The 17,194-nt window shown below is 39.7% G+C and overlaps 1 protein-coding gene across 1 annotated transcript in view; it reads left to right on the top strand.

Moving 5' to 3' along the window:
- The first annotated feature begins 532 nt into the window (after positions 1–532).
- Positions 533–17,194, top strand: part of LOC136882022 (protein dopey-1 homolog) — a 168,097-nt gene continuing 151,435 nt past the window's right edge. The window contains exon 1 of the mRNA XM_067154520.2: positions 533–676. The gene's annotated coding sequence lies outside the window, so the exon portion shown is untranslated. The remainder of the gene's footprint in view (positions 677–17,194) is intronic.

Consider the following 17,194-nt stretch of genomic DNA (forward strand, 5'->3'; position numbering starts at 1 on the left):
GTCAATCGAAGTATCAGAGTTATGTAAATAAAAGAAATGAATATTAATGGGAAAAGTTATAGAAAACCATTGAAAAAAAAAGTTTCTGTCCCTAATTCCTGGAGAACAGGTGGTGCAATATGAGGCATGAGCATAAATAATTGATCTCGATATAACATAATGATAACAGGCATAAACCATTGTTATACGTTATACCGCAGTCTGTACCAAAGTGAATGAGTGGTCTGTACTATTTTTAATAACGTAGGCCTCTCTGATGTAGGCTACGCATAAACAGAGTAAGAAATATTGCATATAATCGTAATGTAATTTCATATGTAAAGTTGGATATCCTTGATCCGATAGATGCGTTATCAGGTCAACCACTACAAAAGTTGTTCCATGTTACCAACCGTTACTGACTGCGTGCTGCTGAGATAGGGTTGAAGAAGAACCAGCCCTGCGAATTATGCATTGCAGCCAATGTTGCGTAGTATGTGTGTATTTTACAGCGTAGTGTATTACGTGAGTTTTCATGTGTTTACTTGGAACGAGGAAGGAGGAAAATACTCTCTATAGTTGATATCTTTTGTTGAGAAGTTGTCTTAAAAGAAAATTTTTACAGTGCAAGTAATGTTTGATTCAGTGATGACGTGCCGGATTGGCGAATTAGCTGGAACTATAATATTCGTGACAGGTAAATATGTTACGTGTTTTTGTGGATGATGGGAGTTTGACAGTCGGTTTTCGCCTGATCTCCCCAAAAAGCTCTTTATTGAGTTTTTTGTTTTTGTTTTTACGTAGGTACTGGAAGGCCTTAAGTTTTCATAATCTAGGTTGTACATATTGCAGATTTATTTACTTTAAGATATTGAACGGGTGCACCTTTCGTGGGTCAATGTTTAATGCTGTCCTGAAGAAAATCATCGAAGTAATTGTGTTCTTACTGTGCGATGCGATAATGTCTGAGAGAAACGGAATTAATACAAATCTTGGTAAAGGGTTCAGTTTGAGGTTACTAGATATGGAATTGCATTTATTTATTGCATCTTGTCTAAGGGAATTTTATGTCAAAGTGACTTAGAATGGGTGATTTTTTTTTAAACTCCCCTTTTAATTTTCTCTTTAATCACATATTAATGAGTTATAGGCTAAGCTATCGTATTTCATTCTAATGTGTTGGGTTTAAAATAGATAGGCATAGTTGATTTATTGGAATACATGAATGTGGGAAACAGACCAGCGAGCAAGAATATTATTAACTCATGTTGTGGAGAACTCTTTAAAATAGCCTGGGTCATTAGTTGATTAATCGATTCACAAGCTGAATGCTCAGAACCTTTGAGGAATGATTCATGTTTGGAAATTTTTCCTTGTATTTACAGTACATCAGTTCTTTCTTTTTTGCTCGACTGGATGCTGAAACCGATGAAGACACATTTGATATGTTGAACACATTGTTGTAACTTTCGTCATTATTGAGTTTTATTTTACCGGTACATCATTAGAGCAGTGAATGGTTGTGTCCATTTACCTTTTTTTGCTTCCTTGGAGATTAGTCCAGAATATCGTAGTGTTAATTTTTCATATTTTATCTCATATGACTGCATAAAAAGCTCCGAAGAAATTTTATGGTCAGTAATTTGAACTGCATTTCAATATGAACTTAGGCATTTAACACCAAGCGAGTGGCTGCATGATTTGGATCATGTAGCTGTCGGCTTGCATTCCCATTTTCACACCAGGCAAATGCTGTACCTTAATTAAGGCCATGGCTGCTCACTTCTCACTGCTAGGCCTTTCTTATTCCATCGTCGCCACAAGACCTATCTGCACCGGTGTAACGTAAAGCAACTTGTAAAAAAAAAAAAAACACCTGTCATTGTGGTTATCCTATTTTGTGTTCCTTTCATTGTTTCTATCTTCAATATTCTGACCTGTCATTGTGCTTTTCCTATTAACTATTCCTCTGTATTTCCCCAACTTTCTATATATGGGGGCAGGTCAGTGAGTGTCTGCATTTTGCTGTAATTGTCAGCATTATCAGATCAGTACATCTTGTGCTGTTTCAACGTAAAGATGGCCGCGCCACTCTCTGTTTGCACCAAGGAAGAACAGCATTCCGTAATCTGTTTTTTGTGGTCTGAGGGTGTACCAGGAGCGGAAATTCATACAAGACTTTCAGCACAATACGGGGACAATGTTTTGCCACAGCGAAATGTTTTACCAGTGGATTGAACAGTTCAAAAGGGGTCGCACCTGCATGAAGGATGAGGAAAGATCTGGGCGCCCATCTGCAGCCATAATTGATGTCAGTATTGAACATGTGCATGATATGATCGTGAATAACAGACGAGTGACTGTTGATGACGTGCCAAACTACATGCACATTAGCCATGGTTCTCAGACCACAAAAGCATATTAAACGCTGAAACCTACCACAGACATGACAACGGTGCCATCTAGTGGCTGGTGAGCACTCCACGGCATAGAGCCAACCTAAAGACAATATTAGAGCAGGGTTGCGGATGCTTGTTGACTTGCCTACGTATATATGACTTGGTTTGTCACTTGCTTGTTCCTCTCCATTACTTATTTTGACTGGTCAGTGTGGTTAGTGGTGGGAACAGAAATGAAAGGGCATTCATGTCTTCTCAGCACCTGTTGATAAACTTGACCATAACAGATGCTGTTATTCATTCCTGTATTGACTCTTTATCTCAGCACCTGACGAACTCCTTCCTGTTGTCACTGCTGCTTTCACAGCCCGTACTTATAGACATGATATAGGCTTTTGGGCTTATGCTGTGTCAAGAAAATAAGGTGAAATTCTTTATGTTTCACGGAGAACTTTGCTCTGCGTCATCAGAAGAAAATCTCGACTGTCACCGAGAAAGGCTTCTCAAACAATGAGCTTTGAATTTAGATGTTATAATAGAAGTGGAAATGGTACGTTCATTTGCCACCAGATGGCTACCCGGACGCGGTACAGTGCTAGCGTTCGAAGCGGAAGCTGACGGAACCATCAGAATCAGTCTGAGTGGGTCACATAACATATGTACGCAACATATGACATTGACAGGTTGAGGTGTATGACATTGACACAAGCCCAGAATGAAACATCTGGCGGTGAGAAACCTATGAGTTTGGAAAACACCAGAACAAAATAACAATAGTGAAGGGACAGTGAAGGGAACTACCTATGTAAATCATTAATGGCTGGCAACAGGTATTACTTATTCGATAGCCAGTGTCCCTGTCGAAATTGTTAGGATTTCTACGTATTTCCACAGCTTCCCATATAATCCTGGACCTGTAGTGTCTAGTGTGGGTAAGAGCTTGAGCATCTTGGAACATGACATCATGACCTGACGATAGAGCATGCTTAGCTGTTGCTGATTTGTCTGGCTTGTTGAGACGAATATTACGTTCATGTTCCTTGATACGGGTACCAATGGACCGGCATGTTTGGCCAAGCTTTGGAAAGGCATTCTTTCTGATTATGCGAAATTAATAACTGGTTCGATAGAAGGCAGTTCAGTTTTAGGAAAGGTTATTCCACTGAAGCTCAACTTGTAGGATTTCAGCAAAATATAGCAGATATCTTGGATTCAGGTCAAATGGACTGTGTCGCGATTGACCTGTCTAAAGCATTTGATAGGGTGGATCATGAGAGACTACTGGCAATAATGAGTGCAATTGGAGTAGACAAAAGAGTGATTGAATGGGTTGCTATATTTCTAGAAAATAGATTTCAGAGAATTAGAGTAGGCGAAGAGCGGAATTCCTCAAGGCAGTATTATTGGACCTGTATGTTTCCTTATATATATGAATGATGTGAGTAAACAAGTGGAATCAGAGGTAAGGCTTTTTGCGGATGATGTTATTCTCTATAGAGTAATAAATAAGTTACAAGATTGTGAGCAACTGCAATGTGAGCCCGATAATGTTGTGAGATGGACAGCAGGCAATGGTATGTTGATAAACAGGGTTAAAGTCAGGTTGTGGGTTTCACAAATAAGAAAAGTCCTCTCAGTTTTAATTACTGTGTTGTCCGACTCGTTGGCTGAACGGTCAGCGTACTGGCCTTAGGTTCTAAGGGTTCCGGGTTCGATTCCCGGCCGGGTTGGGGATTTTAACTTTAATTGGTTAATTCCAGTGGCACGGGGGCTGGGTGTAGCCTATGTGTTGTCTTCATCATTTCATCCTCATCACGACGCGCAGGTCGCCTACAGGATCAAATAGAAAGACCTGCACCTGGCGAGCCGAATCCGTCCTGGGATATCCCGGCACTAAAAGCCATACGATATTTCATTTCATTACTGTGTTGATGGGGTGAAAGTTCCTTTTGGGGATCATTGTAAGTATCTAGGTGTTAATATAAGGAAAAATATTCATTGGGGTAATCACATAGATGGGATTGTAAATAAAGGGTACAGATCTCTGCACTTGGTTATTAGGGTGTTTAGGGGTTGTAGTAAGGATGTAAAGGAGAGGGCATATAAATCTCTGATAAGACCCCAACTAGAGTATGGTTCCATTGTATGGGACCCTCACCAAGATTACCTGATTCAAGAACTGGAAAAAATCCAAAGAAAAGCAGCTCGATTTGTTCTGGTTGATTTCCAACAAAAGAGTAGCGTTACAAAAATGTTGCAAAGTTTGGGCTGGGAAGAACTGGGAGAAAGAAGACGAGCTGCTCGATTAAGTGGTATGTTTAATAACAATAAAGGTGTTTTAATTTAATCCACCTATTCAATACTTTTATTTCCACTTATAGTGGTTACATAAATAGACTCACAGTTAAATGGGACATGTTTCGCCCTCAATTAAGGGCATCTTCAGCCTAAAAATAATCAAGAGTACAACTAATATTAAAAGTGGAAGCTAAAAGTTTAGCCAGTTATTAAAATTCTGGACATAAAAATGTGAAAAATGATACCGTATATAAAGATGCTAATGTAAACACTGTGAAAGATTAAACTAAAATCTTGTCGGAGACTAGAACTTCTTCCAGAAAATTGTTAATGTAGTTAACGAAGTTTTAACGACAATCATACAAGTCAAGCAACATTGAATCAATACAAATTAGCCAGATCTCGAAAGGTTTTTAAAAATAATTTTAAAGGATGTTCACCAGATGAGTTTCGTCAATAAAATGTTAGACTTAGATAGATTTTAGACAAATATGTTTTAATGTAAAGACATAATTTTTTTGTTATATGAATTGTAAAATATTATAAGATTTGTCAATCAGGTTTACAAGCATAACCTTAATCCAGTAGAATAGATTCATGATCTTATATAACCTTAAGTAAATAATAAATGGCTGATGATGCTCATGAAAAAGGAGTGAAACATGTACCATACTTAATAAATATGTAAGTTTTTATTACGTTTTTATTGTATTGAATAGGTGGTAATTAAAAAATTATAAGAATTTGTATCACAAGTAGATCTTCAATACGGACAAAAAATGAAATTTATAACCTGCTCTTGGTGAGTGTCGTGAGAATGCCTTGTTTTTGTGCTGGATGGGGGTGAGAATCTGCATGAAGATAGCGATTTGTGTGGGTAGGCTTACGATAGACGGTATGTCCTAAGGAGCCGCCCTTCCTGTTTCCCACTTTCAACCAGAGGGTGAGCATCATCACTCGTTGATCAGTGGTAAAGTGTCGGCTTAGGATCCCAAGATCACAGGTTCAAACCCAGCAGAGGAAGTCTATATTTGAAGGACGTAAAAAAATCCATTTGATTCTCCATGTTGTACGCTGTCAGCATGTAAAAGATCTCTGGTGACACATTTGGTGTTCACCTTACAAAATTCATTAAAACACAGTCATAGACGCCCAGGAGGAAAGGAAAAATGAGGAAAGATCTTCATTGCAGTAATCACATAAATGGGATTTTAAATAAAGGGTACAGATCTGTGCACATGGTTATGTGGATATTTAGGGATTATAGTTAAGGATGTAAATGAGAGGGCATATAAGTCGCTGGTAAGACACCAACTAGAGTATGGTTCCAGTGTATGGGACCCTCACTAGGAATACTTGATTTGAGAACTGGAAAAAATCCAAAGGAAAGCAGCTTAATTTGTTCTGGGCGATTTCCGACAAAATAGTTGCATTACGAAAATGTTGCAAAGTTTGGGCTGGGAAGAGTTGGGAGAAGGGAGACAAGCTGCTCGACTAAGTGGTTATGTAAAAAAAAATGTTAGGTTCAATAGTCCACTCAATCAATACACCTCACTTTACAAGCAAAAGCTATTTTATATTAAAACATATTAAACAAACCCTGGAACATGTTTCGTCTCATTTGAGACTTCATCAGCCATAACGTCTTGTAGTAGATTACAAAGCTCATTGTTGCTGTCTAGTAATTGAAAAAAAAATGGAAGAACCCATGTCCTTCAAAAACTATTTGAGAATACACTAAAGATAAAATATACACATTATTTACACAAAATTGTCCTCACTTATAGCAAATTTTTTTAAAAATCTTCAATGGTACGCAACAAACTGGTTCATCATAGCATTCGAGCTGTTCAATCCCTACGCTGAGGCACTGATTGGAATGAGCAGTGTGTATATTTAACAGAACAATGACAGAGGAGTGTTCACGGCTGTCTGCGGCCTGGAATGGTCATTCCAGCACTGGAACTTTGGACTGTTAGATCGGCATTGTACTACTGTTCGTTAAGTGCGAAAATATGTGGTTTTTCATTTGAGCTATTATTTTATATGATGATATTGCGTTTAATCCCTACATTCCTACTGACGTTTTTGTAATGGCCTAAGTTAACTGTAGTTAGGGAAACCACAAAGACAGTCTTTCTGAGAATCCCGTAGCGAAGCACGGGTACATCAACTAGTTTACAATAAAATAGTTCAACACTTCTTGCAAAAAAATCTTTCTTCAATGTTAAATTTTGCATGGCCTTTCTTGATAATATTACATGCAGTGTTGGTAGCTGGTAGTTTCATTGTGCTGACTGAGGGAGATTGAAATTCTGACCTCGGAATAGGAACAGGACCAAATCCACATCCGAATATTTAAAAGCTTTGACTCATATGGAAATTTCTTTAAAAAATAAGCTATATCTGGTAGAAGGAATCTGAAGCTTCTGAGATAGCCTGAAGCTGAAGCGCTGCATGACCAACTTATTGATGGTTTAATCCTTATGAATATTCCTTTTTTTTTTTTTAAGACAAAGTCATCAAATTTGGTCAAACTCCCTATAGCCTCAGCTGATTTTTTTATTTTAAACTGTATCAATACGGATCTGTATGATAAAGTTCGTAAATTGTGCTAAGTGGTATGTTCTGAGCTGTCAGTGGAGAGATGGCATGAAGTGACAGTAGACGAATAAATTTGAGTGCTGTTTTTAAAAGTAGGAATGGTTGTAATATGAAGATAAAGTTAGAATTCAAGAGGACAGATTGGGGCAAATATTCATTGGAATAACTTACCAAGGGATATGTTCAATACATTTCTTAATTATTTGCAATTATTTAAGAAAACACTAAGAAAACAATCAATAAGGAATCTGCCACCTGGGCAACTAACTTAAATGCAGATCGGTTGTGATTGATTGATTGATTGATTGATTGATTGATTGATTGATTGATTGACTGAAGAGAGAATCAATTTACTCTGTCATCTGGTAGGCCTAGAGTAAACTGGAACATTGAAATTGACAAGCAGGCAGCCAGATGGTATCGAATTAAAATGCCTGCACACAGTAGCTGAGGCTATATGATCATCATCACCACCACCACCACCACTAAGTAAGATGATATAAAGTGTACATAAAGGCTCTTTTATGCACTGATGAACATAACGAATACGTGCTTGACCCTATGTTCCATTGCAGACGACTCACTCAGTGGGTTACTCATACTTTTATGTGTGTCCATTAAGTCTTCAGCCTAGAGGCTGGTTGGATCCTTAGAATGCAATATTAGAAATTAGGCAGTTATAGGGAAGCCAGGAAAAATGAGAGCAAAATCATAATGCAGTGTACAAGGCATCATGAGGAGTGAAGTATTTGCCATTGGTTTCCTCACTGAACGAGAAAGGGCTGTTGTAGCATGACTGGCTATATGAATACTGCCTTTCATCACAAACACACACACGAGCTAGTCCGTACCGATGTATTATACAACTAAATGAAGTAAGTCAATGAATCCACCTAATCAATGAAAATGAAAATCCACAGCCTATTTCCAGTCATTCGACCAGGTCAGGAATGGAATGAATGAAGCCCCCATCTGGCAGCAACCACCTAATCAATATAATATATTTTTTGTCTTACGCAAATTTACATTTCAGTAGTACATGTTTCATTTAGTATCTAAACATCATCAGCTGCATATTAAACTTAAAACATTCACAACACCATAAACTTTGAATTTGTTAAAACACATCCAGATATTTAAAAAAAATGTCCTCTTGTTAAAATGCTATCTCATAAACGAACTTGGATCCCCTGATTCTCAGTCAAAATCTCCTTCTCCTCGGGAAACATCAAGCAACATTGGAGGTTGAGGACACACCTTCTTCCCCTATCTCCCCTCCTCACTGCACTAGCGAACATGTTAACACCTTTCAGAGAGCCGAAGCAACAGCTGGGAGACTACTTCCAAGAAATGTGAGAAAGAATGACACTTCCAATATGAGGGCGATTCACAAAAATCCAAACAGTTTTAACATTTTTTATCATGGCCTGAATCATACTCTTACGTTCATACTTTTCTTTTTTCAGGTTTCAGATCGAGTTGCAAACCACCACTCGCCTAAAAAGCACAGTCAAATGCAAGCAATTCATACTCTTTTCTATAAAGAAACATTGGGCTGGATTGCTTAGGTACAGCTAGTGACAAGAACATTGGGCTGGATTGCTTAGGTCCAGCTAGTGACAAGACCATTGTTCTGGATTGGTTAGGTCCAGATATTGACAAGACTATTGTTCTGGATTGGTTAGGTCCAGCTAGTGACAAGACCATTGGGCTGGATTGGTTAGGTCCAGATAGTGACGAGACCATTGTTCTGGATTGCTTAGGTCCAGATATTGACAAGACTATTGGGCTGGATTGCTTAGGTCCAGATATTGACAAGACCATTGTGCTGGATTGCTTAGGTCCAGATATTGACAAGATCATTGTTCTGGATCGCTTAGGTCCAGATAGTGAGAAGACCATTGTTCTTGATCAGATCGAGTTGCAAACCACCACTCGCCTAAAAAGCACAGTCAAATGCAAGCAATTCATACTCTTTTCTATAAAGAAACATTGGGCTGGATTGCTTAGGTACAGCTAGTGACAAGAACATTGGGCTGGATTGGTTAGGTTCAGCTGGCAACAAGACCATTGGTCTAGATTGCTTAGGTCCAGCTAGTGACAAGAACATTGGGCTGGATTGCTTAGGTACAGCTAGTGACAAGAACATTGGGCTGGATTGCTTAGGTCCATCTAGTGACAAGACCATTGTTCTGGATTGGTTAGGTCCAGATATTGACAAGACTATTGGGCTGGATTGCTTAGGTCCAGATATTGACAAGACCATTGTGCTGGATTGCTTAGGTCCAGATATTGACAAGATCATTGTTCTGGATCGCTTAGGTCCAGATAGTGAGAAGACCATTGTTCTTGATTGCGTAGGTCCAGATAGTGACAAGACCATTGTTCTGGATTGGTTAGGTCCAGCTAGTGACAAGACCATTGGGCTGGATTGGTTAGGTCCAGATAGTGACGAGACCATTGTTCTGGATTGCTTAGGTCCAGATAGTGACAAGACCATTGGGTAGTTATGTCGCAGATACTGCAGCTACATCCAATACAATGCTAAGAATCGAGGGCTATGAAAAAGAGCAGCAGTGCAAAAGGTGTGAGGAAAGGCAGCAGTTGTCTCCTCTCCTTTTCATTTTTTGTATGGAACAGGTGGTAAACGAAATTTTTTATATGGAATCACAGTCTAAGGAGTGGAAATCAAAACTGAGATTTGCCAATGATATTGTTATTTTATCCAAGTTTGCAGAAGATCTGGAGAAATTGTTAAATGCTATGGGCAGTCTTGGAGAAGGGATAAGTTACAAGACAAAAATAAATTAATGATTAAAAAAAAAAAAATGGAGTACAGTCAAACGAAGTCAGGTGATATAGGAAATGTTAGTATTAAATGAAGTGTTAAAGGGAGTAGATGAATATTGGTACTTGATTAAAAAACTAACAGTGACAGAAGTAATGATGGCATAAAATGCAGACTAGCACAAGCAAGGCAGGCCTTTCTTAATAAAATACATTTGTTTACTTCTAACATTCATGTAGGAATTAGAAAGATGATACGTGGAGCGTGGTATTGTATGGAAGTGAAATATGGCCAGTACCTAGCTCTGAAAGAAAGATCAGGATGGTTTTGAAATGTGGTGTTATAGGAGAATTCTGAAGGTGAGAGGGGTAGATTGAATCACAAATGAAGAGATATTGAATCAAATTGATGAAAGGGGAGCAATATGGTGAAATTTGACCAGAAGAATAGATTGACAGGACACATACCGAGCAAGTTGGCTGTGAGGTTAGGGTCGCACGGGTGTGAGCTTGCATTTGGGAGATTGTGGGTTCGAACACCACCGTCAGCAGCCCTGAAGATGGTTTTCCATGGTTTCCCATTATCGCAGCAAGCTGTACGTTAATTTAAGGCCACGGTCTCTTCCTCCCCACTCCTACCCCTTTCCTATCCCACATTGCCACTGTGTCGGTGCAACATAAAATAACTAAATAACTAAAATAGATATGACACATCTCCCAGACTTGTTCAGTTAGTATTTGAGTAAAAATGTTATTGACTTTACATCCCACTAACTACTACTATGGTTTTCTGAGACACCGAGGTGTCGGAATTTAGTCCTGCAGGAGTTCTTTTACGTGCCAGTAAATCAACAGACACGAGGCTGTCGTATTTGAGTACCTTCAAATCCCTTCGGACTGAGGCAGGATCAAACCTGCATTTGAGGGAAGTGTAGGTGGTAAGAACGGTAGGGGTAGACCAAACCATGAATATGACGAACCGATTAGAGTAGACGTAGGATGTAGTAGTTAAGTAGAAATGAAGAGGTTAGCACAGGATAGGGTTGCATGCAGAGTTGTATTAATACCAGTGTAGTTGGTCCATTATTGGACATTCTAAATTTTCCTGCTACTGTAACTCATTCCTGGTTGCCAGCATTTCACCCCAGTGTGCTAAAGTGGGTTCATCAGTTGGTAAATAGCACACCCACAAAGACGCATGGCTAGTGCGTACCGTGGAGGTCACTGCGTAGGCTACTTGGAGCCACCGGCAGTGCCAATGCACTATGAGAGACTTTCTCATTTCCAAAAATATTTGATGACCCAATAAATAACAACAACAAGAAAGGGAAAGAGGCTACTATTTCATCTGCTGTCTGATGCTTTTCCCCACACCCTGGTGGGGTCCATGGTGCACGATCTGTTTGACCTTGTTTTACACTCAGATACCCTCTCTGATTCCAGTCCTATGTAGAGGAATGTATCCACTATTGCATGTTTCTGGTAGCATGCTGTGTTGTGTGTATGTGAAGGGATGTGCGTTGGGACATACACCCATTCCCTGAGTGAGAGGAATTAACCAGATGCTGATAAAATCCTCTACTTGGCTGGGAATTGAACCTAGGACCCACTGAACCAAAGACTACAACTGTTGATCATTCGGCCTCAGAGCTGGACACAAACGAAAGGAGACTAATTAGATAAATATAACTAAACTGCAAACATCATTCAAACACCTTCATCAGAATCTCTCTTTGTTTGTAAACATGTTTGTAGTTTTTACATTTTATATATATTTTCATATAAGGGGCATTCATATGAAAACCGAACACCCGCCATAACACACATTCCATGTGAAAGGTGGCAACACTATTGTTACGTATGATTACTGCCATCGCTGTGGTAGGAGAACCACATAGTGACAATTCACAGGGGCACACAGTTATTGGGTTATGTCTTTGTTGGTGCACCGACTGGTCTAGTGTGTTCGTCCAGCTGTAAATATGGAGGCAAGCAAAGAAGAGCAGAGAAGTGTGGTTCATTTTCTGGTGGTTGAGAGTGTTGGAATACGCGAAACTCGTCATCGCATGTCTGCTGTGTATGGCAAACAGTGCATGTCCATGAGGAGTTCGCACGAGTGGCATAGGAGATTCCAAGAAGCGTGCACGTCACTGCCATCATACTTCCAATCTGGCGAAGACTACGCTTCAGCGATTCGGTTGGGAAACACTTCAGCATCCTCTGTACAGCCTGTAGCTTTTACCTTGTGATTTTCACATTTTTGGTGACTTGAAGAAAGACATTCGTGGACGTCGATTTCATTCAGACGAGGAAGTGAAAGAGTGGGTGCAGTTGTGGATCCGTCAGCAGCCTGGAATTGATTGTCTCGTCTCACCGTGGGATAAATGTATTAACGCTTTTGGTAATTACTTTTCAGTAAAACCCTTCCGTGGTTACATTGTAGCGGATGTTTGGTTCTCATTTGACTGCCCCTTATATACCGTCATTTGCAGGTTGAACTGAATTTAGTGTTCTTTGATCAGGGACACATGGAATGAGCATTTTCTATGCTTTTTCCCTTAGTTGTTGGAGTGTTGGTTGTGGATATCCTTTGGTTTCTTTTAGAAGTTAGCCCGATCCACAAAGTTAGATGCTGCTAACAAATGGCCTGTTTCTTGTCTGTGATAAAGGCTGCCAAGAACAGTGACCTGAAGGCATTGACTGTGACTAGGTCTATAAGATCATAAAATATTGCTAACAGCCAATATTTTGGACCTTTTTCACAGAATATTGATGCCTTACTTGAACAAGTGTAAAAACACCATGCTGTACTTATTTGTTTCTAAGAAAGTTACCTTTACTATCTCCGAGGTCATAATGGATTAGTGGCGGTGAGAGGGCCCTTACGAGAAGCTGAGGGAAGGCTGGAGGTAAAGGTTGGATAAGAGCAGAGGACTGAGGAATTAAAGTATAGTCTCTCTTCCTTTTGAATCTTGCATGCAGCCAGCCGTAGACTATGGTTACGGAAGCTACGTACCTCTGTTTCTTAGGCTTACGCCTCTACATTGTAACTAAAGGTTTTCCCCTTTTCAGCTGTTCTTCTGCCGAGATGTTCCATGGTTCAGCAGGTTCTTTATCTGGATCATCCCTCAGCCCCACAACTTTCTTTTCTCTTATGGCGATGATGGGATAGGAAAGTGTTAGGAGTGGGAAGGAAGTGGCCATGGCCTTAATTATGATACAGCCCCAGCATTTGCCTGGTGTGAAAATGGGGAACCACAAAAAACCATTTTCAGGGCTGCCGACAGTGGGGTTTGAACCCACTATCCCCTGAATGCAAGCTCACAGCTGCAGACCCTAACCGCACGGCCACTTGTTCGGAACTTTCTTCCTAAATTTGGTCCTCTTCATTATGTCCTCTGGTCTTGTATCATTTACCTTTGTGCACCTCCTTCAGCCAGCGGGGATGAGATTTCCATTTTTCTTGGAAAGTGAGTAGTTTGTCCACCAATCTCGCCAGGTTCATGCTGTTCAGATGACTGTAAAACGTTAACCTTCATTTTTTCATAATGGTGGTAATCTTTTTGATTCTTGCATACAGTTCCTTGTTTGCAATATAATTATTAAATGTTGTAATGGTCCACCTTACAATGCTATAATATGCAATATTCTAAATTGAAAGGTGGACCATTATGACACTAATTTAATAATTATTTGTAATTACAATTCAATACAGATCAGAACCATGAAGTTTATATCCTATGATAGTTCCTTGTTTGATCATAGGTGGAAGACAAAGCCCTCGGACACTTTCTTAGGATCCAAAATGTTTCCGAGGCTGATAATTGTAAAGGATGTTATTATTGTCCTTTCATTTTGACCAACTGAGGTCTATGCCATTTCAACAATCGTCGTCTTCTGTATTGTTTAACTTTCGCCCAGTACTTCTGCATACATGTTTGGCATTTTTTTTCCTTCTCTTCTGTCCATGCTTTTCCTGTCTTTAGTTTAATTTTTTCTTGAAAATCACAGTGTGATTGAAGTTTTTCAGTGACCGGTGCACTCTGGTTATCTTCATATTTGATTCCACTTCTTGCAGGTCCCTGTCTACCTTTGTTATTGTGACCTTGCTTCAGAATTTCACAGAGTTGGTGACTCTGTGCAGGAATTTAGTAGCTTTTGTTTCCACTCACTATTTAGAGGTTGTTTATTGTTTTACAAATATTTACCAGCATTTTAGTTCCAGTACATTAACTGTTAATCCATTTAAAGGTCAATTAACTGTGACAGTACATCATAAAAGCTGCGTTAGGTATGCAATTAATACTGCTACGCATACCTTAGCTCTTTCTCGTTTTTGATGTTTGGCAGGAATGATTAAAGTTGAAGATATGTCTAATGTTACTGCTTCATAGTTTGTTCAGCCAGTGGACCTAATGCAGGACTGTCAATCTAATTGAGCTATCACTGCTCTCAGCTAGCCAGAAGTAAGTGGAGGGTTTCCTTTTGGTGAGAGAGATAGTTTGTGAAGTTGTTACTCCACCAATGGGTCTCACTGAGTCATTACATTCAGATTGAGAGACCTAGCCATGGGTCAGCTTGAGAGAAACTAAGCATGCAACAACCTAACTGATTTGAACCTATTAACCATCGGACAGTCATGTAATCCTCTCCCACTCTGCCCAGACATTGATTTGAAAGTGAGAAGAAGCTTTAACTCTGTATGTACAATCCAGTAGCCCTGTGAGCTTTTTAAAAAAAAAATCATATATTTTTGATCGGATATTGAAATTCAAGGTTATCATTTAAGGCATCAACCATACAAATCCGTTCATGGATTTTTCCAAAACTTATATTTATTTATTTATTTATTTATTTATTTATTTATTTATTTATTAATTTATTTATTTATTTATTCATTTATTTAATGAAACATGATACTTTAAAAAACAATTTTACTGAGGTCCTGGAATTATGGTAAGGAGAATGAGCCATTTCCCAAGGTTGCACGAAGTACTGAACTCCTGCATTTAAAAAAATGGAATTCTACGAGGCGTGTTTTTTAAGTAAGGTCCGTTTGAAAATAAGTACACAACGAAAGATTATTTCAAAAAAAGAAATTTATTTTCAGAAAGTACATACTTCACTCTATTTTTTGACATAGTTGCCAAGTTTGTTCAAACACTTATCATACCTCGTAACCAATTTTAAAATACCCTCTTCATAGAAACTTGCCGTCTGCTCCGATAACCAAGAGTTCCCTGCCGTTTTCACGTCGTCGTCATCATTGTAATCGTTGCCACTGAGGTGATGTTTGAGGTGGAGGAACAAATGGTAATCGCTCGGCTCAAGATCAGGACTGTAGGGTGGGTGGTCTAAAACTTCCCAGCCAAAACTGTCCAATAAATCTTGGGTCTGACCTGCAGTGTGAGATCTTGCATTGTCATGGAGAAGGATAATTCCCTTTGTCAGCATGGCGCGTCTTTTGTTTTGAATCGCTCTGCATAGCTTTCTCAGGGTTTGGCAGTATGCTTCTGCATTGATAGTGGTTCCTCGTTGCATGAAGTCGACCAACAAAACACCATGCCTATCCCAAAACACCGACGCCATGATTTTGCGCTGGGACAGAGTCTGTTTGGCCTTCACCTTGGCAGGCGAGTGTGTGTCTCCATTCGATGCTCTGTTGCTTCGATTCGGGCGTGATATGCCAAACCCATGTTTCGTCTCCAGTTATGATCTGACTCAAGAAGCCGTCACCTTCTTCGTCGTAACGAGTCAAGGACTTCATCGCACACTCAAATCTTTGGTTTTTGTGGTTCTCTGATAGGAGTTTCGGGACCCAACGGGAGCACAGTTTCCTAAACTTTAGGTGTTCAGAAACAGGGTTGTAAAGCACTGATCTCAACATGTCAGGAAATTCATTTGAGAGACTTGTTATTGTGAAGCGCCTGTTCTCACGAATCTTCGCTTCAACTGAAGCCACCAAATTGTCTGTAATCAAAGAAGGGTGACCGGAGTGGTCCTCATCATGGACGTTGTCACGGCCATCTTTGAATTGTCGTACCCACTTACGCACTTTGCTTTCACTCATAACAGTATCACTGTACACTTCGCAAATCTGTCGATGAATTTCTGCAGCAGACAGGTTCCTTGTTGACAAAAACCGTATCACTGACCGAACCTCACATGCGGCGGGCGAGTTGATAGTCTTAAACATTTTGAAAGTACAGAACAGAACCGTACAGGTTAGTTACAGAGCTAAAACTGAGCACAGTTGTTCCCAAGGCATGCCGGTACACGACACATGCGCTCGTTGCGATATGCGCGCGAACTACTAGTGTCTACAACAAAACGGACCTTACTTAAAAAACACACTTTGTATTTAGGGATATTTTCTGATTCATCTCTATACTTTTGTCAATGAGAAGCCAATCCCATTTCACAGTTGAGAAGCACTATGTTATTGGTATCATTGAAAATGTTCCACAACGTCTAGTTTGCAGGCACAAAATTACTATTAATGGAAAGCCTTGTCTGCAGTATTGATGGCGTATTTTCCTGTAGATGATGTAAAAAGTATCTGCCTCTGAATACAACGATAGGAGTTATCTTTCTCATAGTGATCATTGTTAAAGTTCTCAATATGGTGAAAGCAATCTTGTAACTAGCCAGGCTAAATAGGCGCAGGCGGTAGATGCCCAAGTTGATGGGTTTGATCTTGGTCAGTTTTTTTTACAATTTGCTTTATGTCCCACCCACACAGATAGGTCTTATGGCGATGATGGGATAAGAAAGGCCTAGGAATGGGAAGGAAGCAGTCCTGACCATAATTAAGGTACAGCCCCAGCATTTGCCTGGTGTAAGAATGGGAAACCACGGGAAACCATCTTCAGGGTTGACGATAGTGGGGTTGGAACCCACTATCTCCCAGGTGCAAGCACACAGCTGCATGCCCCTAACCACACGGCCAACTCGCCCAGTTTTGGGTCAGTCCAGTGGTCTTTGAAGATGCTCAATTATGCCAGTATCGTGTAGGTGGAGTAGTTCTTCTTAGGACGCTGTCTTCCTTCGAAGATTGGCGATCCAATTGATTATGATTACTCGCGAAACAGCGGATCAAAAGATTTCAATATAAGTTTGTCTATACC

The sequence above is a fragment of the Anabrus simplex genome, chromosome 10 (genome assembly GCF_040414725.1).
Source record: "Anabrus simplex isolate iqAnaSimp1 chromosome 10, ASM4041472v1, whole genome shotgun sequence".
NCBI classification, from domain to species: domain Eukaryota; kingdom Metazoa; phylum Arthropoda; class Insecta; order Orthoptera; family Tettigoniidae; genus Anabrus; species Anabrus simplex.